The sequence below is a fragment of the Pseudophryne corroboree genome, chromosome 5 (genome assembly GCF_028390025.1).
Source record: "Pseudophryne corroboree isolate aPseCor3 chromosome 5, aPseCor3.hap2, whole genome shotgun sequence".
NCBI classification, from domain to species: Eukaryota; Metazoa; Chordata; class Amphibia; order Anura; family Myobatrachidae; genus Pseudophryne; species Pseudophryne corroboree.
In genome coordinates, this window is record NC_086448.1 from 776109498 (window position 1) to 776126416 (window position 16919).

General features: G+C 47.5%; 1 protein-coding gene across 2 annotated transcripts in view; it reads right to left on the reverse strand.

Annotated features, from left to right (window-relative positions):
- The window catches only part of CRHR2 (corticotropin releasing hormone receptor 2), a 306717-nt gene that overhangs the window by 156902 nt on the left and 132896 nt on the right, over positions 1 to 16919 (reverse strand). Inside the window, exon 1 of one of the 2 annotated variants that reach the window (XM_063924324.1) lies at positions 4478 to 4554. The exons of the other annotated variant lie outside the window; for it this stretch is intronic. The gene's annotated coding sequence lies outside the window, so the exon portion shown is untranslated. Of the gene's footprint in view, positions 1 to 4477; positions 4555 to 16919 lie in introns of those variants that run through there. 2 annotated transcript variants of the gene reach the window in all.

Consider the following 16919-nt stretch of genomic DNA (forward strand, 5'->3'; position numbering starts at 1 on the left):
TGAACACGGGTTCAACCCGGCTCGCGGTGCGGTGTGAACGGGTAAGCCGGGTTGATGTGACCCAGAACCCGTTGACACCATTGGAAGATGCAGTCCCGGGAGATCATCTTGTCTCCAACACTGCCTCCAGACACGTTGGGGATGACGTCACCAACTCGGCAATAAGTGGGGTGGGGCTGCCTGTCTGAAAGGGGGTCTCACCGAGTCATACTCAAGAAGTATCAGTGCACAAATCCCAGGTGCGACTCGGTATTCGCGGTCTGAAAGCGGTATAAGTGACACACGCACAGAGATTTCATTTTGCCTGATACTGCCAGTAATTAAGAGGCCTATTTATTAACATTATTTTTAATAAAATAATGTAAAAAAGGGTGTTTTCAGTTCACACCCTTTTCACATTATTTTAGTATCACTCCATGAAAAAACTGCTCCAAACCCTTTAATTGTCATTTTTTTAGCAACCCACATTGCAAAAAAAAAATGTAAAAAAACTCTGAAGTGCACCCTGTGATAATTATGTCAGCTCAGCAGAGAAAGCTGTGCGGGGACCGACGAGTGTGTTCAGCTATACAAGCTGATCACTGATTAAAACAAAAAATAAAAATAGCAAAAACAAACATACTTACCAGTCCAGGAGCTGGTGATCTGTGCTCCTATGCGTGCTTTCGGGTTCAGGGTCCCCCATGTGCTGCGCTGTGACCCCCGATGCAGTAAAGTGATGCTGAAAAGCATCAGCCCACTTTACAGCACCGGGGGGTCACAGCAGTGCACAGGATCCAGCGCCCGACAGCCCGGCTCCCTGGACTGGTAAGTATATTTACCATGATGTTGGCGGTGGCGGTGCAAGCGCAGCAGTACATCGGGGTATTTTTCGTGATGCTGCAGATTGTCATTGCAGGGACAGAGCTTGCTCGCAAGCTCTGTCCCTGCATGCGATAATTGATACATCCCTGTGATGTAATCAATTATCGCAGTGCAGATTCGGGCGTTTTTATCACATGCTATCCGCATCCCTGAATGCGGATGGTGATAAATAGGCATCTAAATCTTTCTGTGCATGCAGGCTGACTACTGTATATAACACTCCCATAAAGTGAGGGATTAATTTCCTGCATTTATTTTGCTACGTAATTTGAGTCATTTGTCAGTATATATTTCATAGAACTTTTGGGCCAAACTTCTTACCCTAATACTTTTGCTATCACCTCATTTTTGCAGGTGCATCTGAAATCACTTCATACGCATTACTCACTCTCCGCCATTATTGGAAAATGCGTTGCTGAACTGCCACCTGACATATCACCCCTCTCATACATTAGACGTATCATCAGAGACAAGTGCTATAGTGAAATGTATGCTATCAAAGTAGCAGTATTGTCTGTTTTCTCATAATTATACTTACAAACAAGACAGAAAGCATTTACTCACGCTTTAAAGCTAGAAAATTAGCATTTTTTAAATTAATTCCCTAAATGTTTCTTCTCTCAAAACGAGCTGGCTGATACAGTTGCCTCATTATAGGTTGGCTGGAGGAACAGTAATTAAGGATGAGGAATATTTTACCGATAAACATTTTCTGACAATCATTCAGTTAATTATTTCAAGGCCCATGAACTTCCCCAAAGTGTAACACATTACGCAAATGAAGCACGCATTTAGCTCACCTCTGCTCACACGTAGCCAGCAGCACATGTAAATAAAGATGTATTTGTTTTATTTCCTCGACTTGTAATTCTCCATGCAGCATGATGTCTGGAGCAGAATCTAGAAATATTCATTATAGAAAAATCTGGATTCACCTTCAGCGATCAACAACCTAGTAATATTATAACACAAAGCAAAATATGCTTCATGTCTATTCCAGTTCTTGGTTACATATATGTGTAAGTCATGTGTGTATCATCCACTGTGCTGACAGAGTCTGGAAGCATAATGACTACATATTGGGGGTCATTCCGACCCGATCGCTCGCTGCAGTTTATCGCAGCGATCGGGTCGGAACTGTGCATGCGCCGGCACCGCAGTGCGCCGGCGCATGCCAGCCGTCATTGCCTAACGATCACCTCTGAGGCAGAGGGGGCTGGACGGCGGCGTTAAGCCGCCGATAAGGGGGCGTGGTCCGGCCAACGCAGGCATTTCCGGACCGTTGGGGGGGTGGGCCGCGGCGGCTGCGTGACGTCACACGCAGCCGCTGCGACATGGGGCAGCGAAGAGGTTCTCCCGGCCAGCCGCAGAAGCTGCGCTGGCCAGGGGTAACTCCTGAGATGCAAAAGCATCGCCGCTGTGCAATGTCTTTGCACTTCTGCGATGGGGGGGCGGGTGGGGCGGCACTGACATGCGGGGTGATGGGCCTCCCCCCGCATGTCTGAGTGACTGATCGTAGCTGTGCTAAATTTAGCACAGCTACGATCAACTCGGAATGACCCCCATTATACAGTGTCGGACTGATGCATGAAGGGCCCACCAGGAAATGCAGTGGTAGGGGCCCGACCCAATATTAAGGGTTGTGGTCAGCCACCAGAGGAACATGCAACAAACAGGGTCCCTTTATAAAGGAGGGGACAGGAGTGTATCAGTACCACCTACTATATGATTGGCAGGCGGGCTAATCTTGGTATAGTTTCCATTTCCAAAGACACAAGCTAAGCACCCAAATTCATCCATGATCCGGCTCCATCCATAGAGGAGGAGGTGGGGCCCAATGGGGATTCCCTCTCTACGCCTATTGGCCAGTCCAACCCTGCAGTGACGTGCGGTGAGGTCAATGACTGGGGAGGCACTGGCTAACAAAACTGGATTTACACCAACATACAGCTTGGGGTGAGTAGGGGGTGTTCTCCCCTTTTCCCAACCCCCTAACCATCCCTTCCCGTAGCCTAACCCTAACCTCCCCCCAGTGCCGTAACTAGACATTTTAACACTGTGTGAAAGAAACAACATCGGTGCGCCACCCCTCCCCACATACAAACAAGAGCCAGTGGGCGCCGCAGGCGCGCACCAAAAATCTAGGGACGTGGTTTCATGGGGCGTGACCACAGAGCTCCCTTTTACATATTACGGCAGGCAGAGACCCCTTTTACACGGCACGGCAGGCAGAGCCCCCTTTTACACATTAGGCAGGTAGAGCTCCCTTTTATAAATTATGGCAGGCAGAGCTCCCTTTTATACATAATGACAGGCAGAGCTCCCTTTTACACAGCACGGCAGGTAGAGTCCTCCTTTCACACATTACGGCATGCAGATTCCCCCTTTTTGACATATTAGACAGGCATAGTCCCCTATTTTACACATTGTGGCAGGCAGTCCCCCTTTTTTACACATTATGGCATGCAGTCCCCCTTTTTTACACATTATGGCAGACAGTCCCCCTTTTTTACACATTATGGCAGGCAGTCCCCCTTTTTTTACACATTATGGCAGGCAGTCCCCCTTTTTTTACACATTATGGCAGGCAGTCCCCCTTTTTACCCATTAGGCAGGCAGAATCCCCTATTTTAGGCAGTCCCCTATTTTACACATTATAGCAGGCAGTCCCCCTTTTTCACACAATATGGCAGGCAGTCCCCCTTTTTCACACATTAGGCAGGCATAGTCCCCTATTTTACACATTATGGCATGCAGTCCCCCTTTTTGACACAATATGGCATGTAGTCCCCCTTTTTGACACATTAGGCAGGCAGAGTCCCCATTTTTTACACATTATGGCAGGCAGTCCCCCCCCCCCCCCCCTGTTTTTTTTACACATAACGGCAGGCAGGGAGAGAGAGAGAGAGAGAGAGAGAGAGAGAAGAGTGGGTTATACTCACCTTCATCTGTGACCTGTTATCCGGCATCCTCGGCAGGCTGTCAGTGTCGCTCCTGAGTTCCCTGCAGAGACGGCAGCGGCAGGCAGGATTCGGAGGAGACCTAAAATCGCGGCCGTGAGGGAGGGGGTGAATTCGGCGCTCAAAGTCCCGGCGGGAGACAGGCGGGCTCTGGCGGCCGGTGGGAGACAGGCAGCAGCGCTTCAGTACTGACAGTGAGAACTGAGTCTGACAGTGGCTGTGGCCATGCGCGCGCGGGGTGTGCTGCTGATGGTGCGCCTTCAGTGCATGTGCACTGTGGGCAAGGCACCATCGGCACACACCTAGTTGCGGCCCTGCCTCCCCCTATAATGCCTAACCCTAATATTCCTACTGCATTGCCTAAACCTAACCCTTTACTCCTCGCAGCCTAACCCTCCCCATGGATGCCTAACCCCCCCTCCCTGCGGCCTAATACATCCACAGGCAGCAGCTGAGGGATTGAAAACAAAAGGCAGGAGCAGACAGTGACACGCAGCCTGCTCCTGCCGTAGCTCTGACCCTGAAAGCAGCAGCCAGACTCTAATGTTCGTGGCTATAGCATCCATGTGCAGGGAACCAGAGCTCCCTCCCACCACCTATAACAGTGCTACACCAGTATAGATATGTGGAATTGTAAACCATGATGGCCTTACCTCACCATCTGTACCGCCACGACCAGCACCTGGGGAGGGAGAGAGAGATCCACACTCAGCACTAGCAGTAACTGCAGTAAACAGTCACTGCTCAGTGCTGCAGCCGCTGACCAATCAAATCTGCCTCACTGACAGGGGCGGGCTCTGAGGTGGGATGCAGGCACGCCCCTGTCACTGAGGCAGATCTGCTGGTGCCTCTACTACTTTTTTGGGGATTTTCCTGCCCTCCGTTTGGCCCCGCCCCCAGCCTCAGGCACTTTACTATTGTTGGTGTGAGGCAGCGCTCTCAGCTGCCTCCCACCTTCATTTGGCTGCAGCAAATATCATTAGAAGAATGCAAAGAAGATAATTATGACACAGAACGTGTTATAAATATCTTCTTTGTATTACTTAAATCATTATGACAGGGGAGGCACTACCTCCCCTGACTGCACGTCCCTGCAACCCTGATACCATACAGGCAGGATCAACGTCTGTGATTAATTTTTATACATACAGTATGTTACATTACACTACATTCCCAGGTAATGCTGTAACTAGGAGTGTGCTAGCGGTGCCATTGCACAGGGTGGAGGGCCCCTCTGTACTGCACCATGGTACCTGCATGTGGTGCTACTGCAGTCGGTGCTCTACTTCCACAAGTCGGCGGCCCCGCCCCCTAGGTGTGACATCATCACATCATAGGTATAGAGGTCGGGGCTGGCACAGGGCTATGGTGAGTTTACCTCAGTGTATTGCCGTTATCAGTCTGGCACATTTAAAAATAAAGAAATTAATTAACTGATCCAATTGTCTTTATCAATACTTTGGACAAACGACTCATAGCGCTGGTACTTTTGTTTTATTTACGTATATTTCCTTGGGGTCTGACAAACCCCTTCCAGCTGCTGTGGCTATATAGTGGGTTTACCTATCTACCGGTATTTATTTTGGCACATTATAATGCAGGCGCTCTCTAAATGTTTGTCAACACCTCTTTAGCGTAGGCCCCTACCACTGCATTTCTCCCTTCATCTCGCAGGCCAGTACTGCATTGGTATAACCAATGAATCTATTCTTCACATTTCCCCTGGATGTTTCTCGCTCATTGTGTTTTCGCTGTCATTGTAAATGCAGGTATATACAGAATTCTCAGTGGTTTATTGCACCTGAGAGGATTAATTCATATTTCCCAACTGTACCAATTTAAATGGGACAATTTTGATGGGACAATACAGGTTTGAATGCTCTGTTCCACCTTCAGATAGAGACTACATTGTCCTGGCCGTACAGTTGGGAATGTACTATACAGAGGTGTCCCATCTACTCTGCAGGTCAGTAGTGAGTGCATGAGTATGGGGGCCGGTCCAGTGCATCATAATTGCTGGTCATACCCCCACGATCCATGGTCACGCCCACTTGGTTAACATACCTCCCAACAATGCAAAATGTGGGAGCAGGACTCCCGTGCGCACATCCGAAAAGGTTGCGTGGCCTTGTAGCATTGCCGCGATGGTGAGCCACGCCCCGATATTCCGTCACTGAGGGGGCACGTCCAGCGCTCTATGAGCTGCTAGCATATACCTAGTCCCTCTGTCTTCATTGAATAGACACTTGGTCTCCCAACTTCCCCCCACCGTGGGACAAAAAGTCTGCACATGTTATATCAGCCCCACCTGCAGTGCACATGGTTTTGCCCATTAGAGGAAAATGTTGTTTTGCAATCAACCTTGAATTAGGCCCTTTGTTCTGAAAATAAAGATGAGCAACACTATATTCCATGGTAATGTGAATCCAGTGCCTGAATATATAAAATGAGATTTATTGTAAGAACTTACCGTTGTTAAACTTTTTTCAGCGGGGTACACTGGGCTCCACAGGGAATGACATTGGGAATGTCCCAAAGCAGTTCCTTATGGGAGGGGACGCACTGTAGCGGGCACAAGAACCCGGCGTCCAAAGGAAGCATCCTGGGAGGCGGAAGTATCAAAGGCATAAAACCTTATGAACGTGTTCACTGAGGACCACGTAGTCGCCTTGCACAATTGTTCAAGGGTCACACCACGGCGGGCCGCCCAAGAAGGTCCAACCGACCAAGTAGAATGGTAGCAGGAGCTGGAAGGCCAGCCTGTACATAAGCATGTGCAATCACCATTCTAATCCATCTGGCTAGGATCTGCTTGTGAGCAGGCCAGCCACGTTTATGAAAAGCAAATGGAACAAAGGTGGTCATTCCGAGTTGTTCGCTCGCAAGCTGCTTTTAGCAGCTTTGCACACGCTAAGCCGCCGCCTACTGGGAGTGAATCTTAGCTTCTTAAAATTGCGAACGAAAGATTCGCAATATTGCGATAAGACATCTCTGTGCAGTTTCTGAGTAACTCGAAACTTACTCTGCCAGTGCGATCAGTTTAGTGCTTGTCGTTCCTGGTTTGACGTCACAAACACACCCAGCGTTCGCCCAGACACTCCTCCGTTTCTCCAGCCACTCCCGCGTTTTTCCCAGAAACGGTAGCGTTTTTTCACACACTCCCATAAAACGGCCAGTTTCCGCCCAGAAACACCCACTTCCTGTCAATCACATTACGATCACCAGAACGAAGAAAAAAACGTGACTAAAATTCCTAACTGCATAGCAAATTTACTTGGCGCAGTCGCAGTGCGGACATTGCGCATGCGCACTAAGCGGAAAATCGCTGCGATGCGAAGAAATTTACAGAGCGAACAACTCGGAATGACCCCCAAAGAGAGAATCCGACTTCCTGATGGAGGCAGTTCTCTTCACGTAGATACGGAGAGCCCATATCACATCCAAAGAACGCTCTTTGGAAGACAATTCAGGAGAGGCAAAGGCCGGAACCACAATCTCCTGATTAAGGTGGAAAGAAGACACCACCTTAGGTAAATACCCAGGACGTGTTCTAAGAACCGCCGATCATGGTAAAAAATGAGATATGGTGACCTACAAGATAAGGCACCTAAATCCGACACCCGTCTAGCAGAGGCAATAGCCAGCAGAAACAATACCTTAAGAGAAAGCCCCCCTTTAGTAAAGCCTCTAGAACCACCGACAAGTCCCAAGGGACCACAGGCGGGACATAAGGAGGTTGAATCCGCAACACACCCTGAGTGAACGTATGAACATCAGGTAAAGTCACAATTTTTCTCTGGAACCAAACCGACAAGGCAGAAATATGAACCTTGATGGAGGCCAGATGAAGGCCCAAGTCCAGGCCCTGTTGTAGAAAGGCCAAAAGAAGTAAAGTAAGAATTCCAGACCCTATGGTAAATCCAAGCAGAAGCTGGTTTCCAGACCTTCAAAACAGTTTGAATGACCGCCTTAGAAAATCCTTTGGCCCTCAAGACGGAAGCTTCACGAGGCACGCCGTCAAAGCCACCCGGGCTAAATCCTGATATACACAGGGGCCCTGAACAAGGAGATCTGGGCGCTGTGGAAGTAGAAAGGGACGCTCTATCGAGAGACCCTGAAAGAACCAATGCCGTCTGGGCCATGCGGGAGCGATCAGAAGTAGGATTCCTCCTTCTTGCTTGAACTTCCTTATTACTCTGGGCAGGAGTGACACCGGAGGGAAAACGTATGGCAGCTGAAAGTTCCATGGAATTGCCAGTGTGTCCATGAATGCTGCTAGAGGATCCCTTGTCCTTGTTCCGAAGACCGGAACCTTGTGATTGTGTCGAGACGCCATCAGGTCCACATCTGGAAGGCCCCACCTGTCCACGAGGAGTTGAAACACTTCTGGATGGAGGCTCCACTCTCCAGCATGTACGTCCTGATGACTGAGAAAGTCCGCTTCCCAGTTTAGGACCCCCGGAATGAATACTGCCGATATGGCTGGCAGATGGCGTTCCGCCCACTGAAGAATCCTTGATACTTCCCTCATTGCCATGCGGCTTCGAGTGCCGCCTTGATGATTGATGTACGCCACCGTGGTAGCGTTGTCCGACTGTACTTGAACAGGTCTGTTCTGTATTAAATGCTGGGCCAAGTTCAATGAGTTTGAACACCGCCCGCAATTCCAGAATGTTTATCGGGAGGAGAGACGCCTCCTTGGTCCACCAACCCTGAAGGTAGTGTTGCTTCAACACCACACCCCAACCTCTCAGACTGGCATCTGTCATCAGAAGGACCCAGTTGGAGATCCAGAAAGGACGACCCCTGCTCAATCGTTGGTCCTGAAGCCACCAGCTCAGTGACAGACGGCCCTCCGGACACAAGGAAATCATTTGAGACCTGATCCGGTGAGGTAGGCCTTCCCACTTGGCAAGAATCAGCTTCTGCAGAGGGCGGGAATGGAATTGAGCATGCTCCACCATGTCGAAAGCCGACACCATGAGACCTAGCACTTGCATTGCCGAATGTATCGACACTTGCGGACGAGATAGCAAGCATCGAATCCTGTCCTGAAGCTTCAGGACTTTCTCTTGAGACAAGAGCAACTGCTGGTTGTGAGTGTCCAACAACGCCCCCAGGTGCACCATGCTCTGAGCAGGGATCAGGGAAGATTTCTTCCACTTGATGAGCCATCTGTGAGCTTGCAGAAACTGGATAGTCAGATCCAGATGGCGTAGGAGAGTTTCTGGGGAATTTACCAGGATCAACAAGTCATCCAGGTACAGTAGGATCCTGACCCCTTGACGGCGGAGCACAGCCGTCATGACCGCCATGACCTTGGTGAAGACTCGCGGAGCCATGGTCAAACCAAAAGGTAATGCCCGAAATTGGTAATGGAGGTTGCCAACCGCAAACCTCAAGTATTGCTGAAGCGACATTGCAATGGGAATATGCAGGTAAGCATCCTGTATGTCCAGGGAGACCATATAATCCCCAGGTTCCAATGCCAGAACAATAGAGCGAAGAGTTTCCATACGAAACTTGGAGATCTTCACAAATTTGTTCAAGGACTTGAGGTTCAGAATGGGCAGGGACGACCCATTCGGTTTCAGGACTAGGAACTCCTGGTGAATAGTACCCCTTGCCTCTCTGAGCCAGAGGCACCTGTACTACCACTCTTGTGTCCAGGAGGGACTGAACCACTGAATGAAGAGTTTTTGCCTTCACCTGATCCGAAGGGACGTCTGTCAGGCAAAATCGATGAGGGGCATGATTCTTGAAGGATACGGCGTAACCTCGAGTGACGACTTCCCGTACCCAGGCATCGGAAGTGGTCCTCAATCATTCCTGGGTATACCCTAGAAGTCGGCCCCCCACCCTGGGATCCCCCAGAGGGAGGCCCGCCCAGTCATGTGGCAGGCTTGTTAGTTTTGGAAACAGGCTGACGGGCAGCCCAGGTCCGTTTGGGTTTGGGCTTATTGGGTTTGGAAGTGCGAACCTGTTTCGAGTACACCTGACCTTTTGCTTTCCCTGAAGGGCGAAATGGAGTACTCTTAACCTTTGGCACTGAAGGAGCAGTACTAGATAGACATGCTGTTTTAGCAGAAGCTAAGTCAGCCACTATCTTGTTGAGGTCTTCTCCGAAAAGAATGTCTCCCTTAAAAGGGAGTACCTCCAGGGTTTTCTTAGAGTCCAGATCCACGGACCAAGACCGTAACCAGAGAATCCGGTGAGCCAAAATGGACGTAGTAGAAGCCTTGGCCGCCAGAATACCAGCATCAGAAGCCGCCTCCTTAATATAAAGAGAAGCTGTGACAATATAAGACAATATAAGGCAACTCCGCCTCCAACTCCTGAGCCCACGCTTCAGCAGCCTCTGCAGCCCATGTCGCTGCAATGGTGGGCCTATGCGCAGCACCAGTTAGGGTGTAAATTGCCTTTAAACAACCCTCCACACGCTTATCCGTCGGTTATTTCAGAGAGGTGATGGTAGTTACCGGCAGAGCTGAGGATACCACCAGCCACGCCACCTGTGAATCCACTGGCAGGGGTGTTTCCCAATATTTACTTAGCTCCGCAGCAAGAGGGTAGTGAGTCAGCATCTTCTTGTGAGGCGTGAATTTCTTTCCTGGGTTTTCCCAGGACTCCTGACATATGTCAACTAAATGGTCAGAATGAGGTAAAACTTGTTTAACCACTATCTGACATTTAAACCTGTCCGGTTTCTTAGGGGCAGCATCAGGCTCCGGGTCATCAGTAATTTGAAGAATGGTCCTGATAGCCTCCAACAAGTCAGGAACATCCACCTGTGAAACAGATTCCCCATCAGAAGCGTCGGGATCAGAAACTGTGGGGTCAGTATAAACGCCATCCTCATCAGATGAGGAGTCTGGGACGTTGGTGGATTGTGAGGAAGTAATGGCCCGCTTAGAGGACCCCTTGGTCTTAGGCGGGCGAAGGTTAGACTTCTGAGTAGTCAGTGATTGGTTCAATTGCTGGAACTTAGCAGACAGTTGATCTGCCCATGGCGGGTTAACCGTGGGGACCATAAACGGTTGTACCGGCACAGGAGGTCCCATAGGGGGCGTTAGTCTAGTTACCAGCGTATTCAATAGCGTGGCGAAAGTAGCCCAAGGTGGGTCATTTTGAACCCCCGTTGCTACAGTCCCAATTGGGGGTAAGGATACCCCAGAACCTAAACCCTCAGTTACTATGTTTTCCTAAAATGTATCTGCAGCGTCACCACCACGCAATGTGGGATCAGCCCCAGCACCATTGCCCTTTGTAGCTGACATATCCGAAAGCTCAATGCAAGGCAACACAGCACAATATCAGCAGCACAATACCTGACAAGAACCCCCTGTGCAGTGTATCAGCACAAACAGGGAATTCAAGAGGTAGTACTAGATAGACATGCTGTTTTAGCAGAAGCTAATTCAGCCACTATCTTGTTGAGGTCTTCTCCGAAAAGAATGTCTCCCTTAAAAGGGAGTACCTCCAGGGTTTTCTTATGGTGACTAAAAATCACAGAGAAAAATACACACTAAATACACACTGAATATATCCTGTGAACTACCTATATTAAATGATAAACCTGACGCAGCTAGCCCCCTCAGGTTATAGAATATAGGGATAGCAATCTGAGTGAGATACACGAAATGGAGGTCACACAGCAGCTATATGCACACACACATAGTCACATTGTACAATGCAGAAATTATGACATGCAATAAAACTGCACTGGACTAGCAATACAGAGTAATACTATGTATAGCTATACACTCAATAGATATAACAATGCACAGTAAAGACTGGATGTATATCACAGGGTACTTTTAAAAGGTTCTTCTCAGGGCTGCTGGAGCAGCCCCCCTGTTGTATGCCTGCTTATGCATGGCACCAACTACAAAACTGAGCTCCTATGCACGGAGGCGGGGTTATAGAGGAGGCGGCGCTATGCATTCTGGGAACAGTCAAAGCTTTGATCCTGTTGGTGCCTCGGATCAAGATCCTACTCTACACCCCAATGTCATTCCCTGTGGAGCCCAGTGTACCCCGCAGCAGATAGAATGATATAAAGAATTGTCTAAAAAAGAAAGAAAAAAAAATCAGTGTATTTAGTGAAATTCGCAAGACAGCATGAACTTGAAAAAAATTATTTAAAGTAATTTTAAGGTAGAAATCCCTTTTTACCATTGATCTACTAATTGCACCTATTATCTTATATACATGGTAACTGCACTGTGTCAGAACAAAACAATGATAATTTAAAAAAATACAATAGCCATGAATGGAGATGAACGGAATCATGAATTATTGAGTATAAAGTAACTGTTAAGTGACAAGGACGTCGCGATAATGACACCCTGGGAGAATAAAGAGGAAGAGATGGCTTAATTATAGGGAGCTGTCATCCTGCATTCAGACCTGAAATAAAATATTAAGATTTCAGGACAAAAGGTCATTCCGTCTATTTTACAGCAACGTAACAGATTTCATATGGAGATGCACTGGGTTGAGCCCTGGGTAACGGAAGGAATAATATACGATGAGCACAGTTTAATTCTCTCTCTCTGGATTCAGAACGTTCAGTGGTTGAGTAATGTTGATAAAAGGTGATTTGTAGTTTTAAAAAATAAAGTAAGTACAAATGATCTCTGACAACAAACAAAATGTACATAATAAGCCCCCCTGGCACACAGTGTGCTGGGTATTATTAGGCTATGAGGCTGCGCTAGTCTATACTTCATCTTCGGAATCCACACTTTGCTGCAAAAAATGTTCTATGTTAACCAAAAATACGCCATAAAAAACCCAAACAGTATCTATTTTCTAAAAATACAATTCCCCATGGCGCTCCCTGAGACACAAATGGATAATACTTTTTTCCAGTCTTCTGGTGGATAACTTATTTCCCACCGTCAGGTTTAATAACAGCCAGATACATAGAAAGAAAGACAAATACACTGTCTCTCCGGTGACTTCATTGCGGAGACGCTTAAACAATTCCATCCGTGCCTCCCAGCTGTGCTATATATTCACATTAAAGGAGAGATATCATTTCTGAAATGCTTTGGGATTTTCTGTGCTACATTTAAAGTGGAATCGCAACACTGCTTCACAAATTCATTATTAACAATGCACCCGTTTCTTGCTTCTCTCGAGAAATAAGCAGACGCTTTCTCCTTTATAATCAGTGGAATGATAGCACGGGATCTAGGAACTAAACACTAAGGGAACATTGTGCCATATGTACCGTATATGCCGTTCCGGTCTTGAGGTGAGTCGAGAACCAGGAGCTATATTTACCAGCTATATTTAGTGGCGGCTTTTGTAAGCTTCTCAGCGGGACTGAGGAGAATTCAAAGAGGCGCAAACATTGAGTGTTAAGCCTTGCATGATAGGTCATTAGAGATGGCAGCAGTGTCAGAAGGGGGCATGAACGGCCCACCAGGGGAATGCTGTGGTAAGGGCCCATGCATAAGGGGAGTGGTCAGTTACCACAAGGGGTGTGGCTAGCCACAGAGCCCGGTTAGCATTAGAGACCATGGGGTCTATTTACAAGCCTTGGATGGAGATAAAGGGGGTCATTCCGAGTTGTTCGCTCGCAAGCTGCTTTTAGCAGCTTTGCACTAGAGATGAGCGGGTTCGGTTTCTCTGAATCCGAACCCGCCCGAACTTCATGGTTTTTTTCACGGGTCCGAGCAGACTCGGATCCTCCCGCCTTGCTCGGTTAACCCGAGCGCGCCCGAACGTCATCATGACGCTGTCGGATTCTCGCGAGACTCGGATTCTATATAAGGAGCCGCGCGTCGCCGCCATTTTCACACGTGCATTGAGATTGATAGTGAGAGGACGTGGCTGGCGTCCTCTCCATTTAGATTATAAGAGAGAGAGATTTACTGGAGCTTAGGACTAGGAGGAGTACTGTAGAAGTGTAGAGAGTGCAGAGAGTTTACTAGTGAGTGACCACCAGACAGTGCAGTTTATTTAATATATCCGTTCTCTGCCTGAAAAAAGCGATACACACAGTGACTCAGTCACATACCATATCTGTGTGCACTGCTCAGGCTCAGCCCAGTGTGCTGCATCATCTATATATATTATATATCTGTCTGACTGCTCAGCTCACACAGCTTATAATTGTGGGGGAGACTGGGGAGCACTGCAGTGCCAGTTATAGGTTATAGCAGGAGCCAGGAGTACATAATATTATATAGTGAGTGACCACCAGACAGTGCAGTTTATTTAATATATCCGTTCTCTGCCTGAAAAAAGCGATACACACAGTGACTCAGTCACATACCATATCTGTGTGCACTGCTCAGGCTCAGCCCAGTGTGCTGCATCATCTATATATATTATATATCTGTCTGACTGCTCAGCTCACACAGCTTATAATTGTGGGGGAGACTGGGGAGCACTGCAGTGCCAGTTATAGGTTATAGCAGGAGCCAGGAGTACATAATATTATATTAAAATTAAACAGTGCACACTTTTGCTGCAGGAGTGCCACTGCCAGTGTGACTGACCAGTGACCTGACCACACTGACCACCAGTATAGTTAGTAGTATACTTATATTGTGATTGCCTGAAAAAGTTAAACACTCGTCGTGTGACTTCACTTGTGTGTTGTTGTTTTTTTTATTCTATAAAAATAAAACTCATTCTGCTGACAGACAGTGTCCAGCAGGTCCGTCATTATATAATATATAATATATACCTGTCCGGCTGCAGTAGTGATATATATATATTTTTTATATCATTTATCATCCAGTCGCAGCAGACACAGTACGGTAGTTCACGGCTGTGGCTACCTCTGTGTCTGCACTCGGCAGGCAGTCCGTCCATAATTGTATACCACCTAACCGTGGTTTTTTTTTCTTCTTTATACATACATACTACTACGACATCTCTTTATCAACCAGTCTATATTAGCAGCAGACACAGTACAGTACGGTAGTTCACGGCTGTGGCTACCTCTGTGTCTGCACTCGGCAGGCAGTCCGTCCATAATTGTATACCACCTAACCGTGGTTTTTTTTTCTTTCTTCTTTATACATACATAGTTACATAGACATCTCTTTATCAACCAGTCTATATTAGCAGCAGACACAGTACAGTACGGTAGTTCACGGCTGTGGCTACCTCTGTGTCTGCACTCGGCAGGCAGTCCGTCCATAATTGTATACCACCTAACCGTGGTTTTTTTTTCTTTCTTCTTTATACATACATAGTTACATAGACATCTCTTTATCAACCAGTCTATATTAGCAGCAGACACAGTACAGTACGGTAGTTCACGGCTGTGGCTACCTCTGTGTCTGCACTCGGCAGGCAGTCCGTCCATAATTGTATACCACCTAACCGTGGTTTTTTTTTCTTTCTTCTTTATACATACATAGTTACATAGACATCTCTTTATCAACCAGTCTATATTAGCAGCAGACACAGTACAGTACGGTAGTTCACGGCTGTGGCTACCTCTGTGTCTGCACTCGGCAGGCAGTCCGTCCATAATTGTATACCACCTAACCGTGGTTTTTTTTTCTTTCTTCTTTATACATACATAGTTACATAGACATCTCTTTATCAACCAGTCTATATTAGCAGCAGACACAGTACAGTACGGTAGTTCACGGCTGTGGCTACCTCTGTGTCTGCACTCGGCAGGCAGTCCATCCATAATTGTATACCACCTAACCGTGGTTTTTTTTTCTTTCTTCTTTATACATACATAGTTACATAGACATCTCTTTATCAACCAGTCTATATTAGCAGCAGACACAGTACAGTACGGTAGTTCACGGCTGTGGCTACCTCTGTGTCTGCACTCGGCAGGCAGTCCGTCCATAATTGTATACCACCTAACCGTGGTTTTTTTTTCTTTCTTCTTTATACATACATACTACTACGACATCTCTTTATCAACCAGTCTATATTATTAGCAGCAGACACAGTACAGTACGGTAGTTCACGGCTGTGGCTACCTCTGTGTCTGCACTCGGCAGGCAGTCCGTCCATAATTGTATACCACCTAACCGTGGTTTTTTTTTCTTTCTTCTTTATACATACATAGTTACATAGACATCTCTTTATCAACCAGTCTATATTAGCAGCAGACACAGTACAGTACGGTAGTTCACGGCTGTGGCTACCTCTGTGTCTGCACTCGGCAGGCAGTCCATAATTGTATACTAGTATCCATCTCCATTGTTTACCTGAGGTGCCTTTTAGTTGTGCCTATTAAAATATGGAGAACAAAAATGTTGAGGTTCCAAAATTAGGGAAAGATCAAGATCCACTTCCACCTCGTGCTGAAGCTGCTGCCACTAGTCATGGCCGAGACGATGAAATGCCAGCAACGTCGTCTGCCAAGGCCGATGCCCAATGTCATAGTACAGAGCATGTCAAATCCAAAACACCAAATATCAGAAAAAAAAGGACTCCAAAACCTAAAATAAAATTGTCGGAGGAGAAGCGTAAACTTGCCAATATGCCATTTACGACACGGAGTGGCAAGGAACGGCTGAGGCCCTGGCCTATGTTCATGGCTAGTGGTTCAGCTTCACATGAGGATGGAAGCACTTAGCCTCTCGCTAGAAAAATGAAAAGACTCAAGCTGGCAAAAGCAGCACAGCAAAGAACTGTGCATTCTTCGAAATCCCAAATCCACAAGGAGAGTCCAATTGTGTCGGTTGCGATGCCTGACCTTCCCAACACTGGACGTGAAGAGCATGCGCCTTCCACCATTTGCACGCCCCCTGCAAGTGCTGGAAGGAGCACCCGCAGTCCAGTTCCTGATAGTCAGATTGAAGATGTCAGTGTTGAAGTACACCAGGATGAGGAGGATATGGGTGTTGCTGGCGCTGGGGAGGAAATTGACCAGGAGGATTCTGATGGTGAGGTGGTTTGTTTAAGTCAGGCACCCGGGGAGACACCTGTTGTCCGTGGGAGGAATATGGCCGTTGACATGCCAGGTGAAAATACCAAAAAAATCAGCTCTTCGGTGTGGAGGTATTTCACCAGAAATGCGGACAACAGGTGTCAAGCCGTGTGTTCCCTTTGTCAAGCTGTAATAAGTAGGGGTAAGGACGTTAACCACCTCGGAAC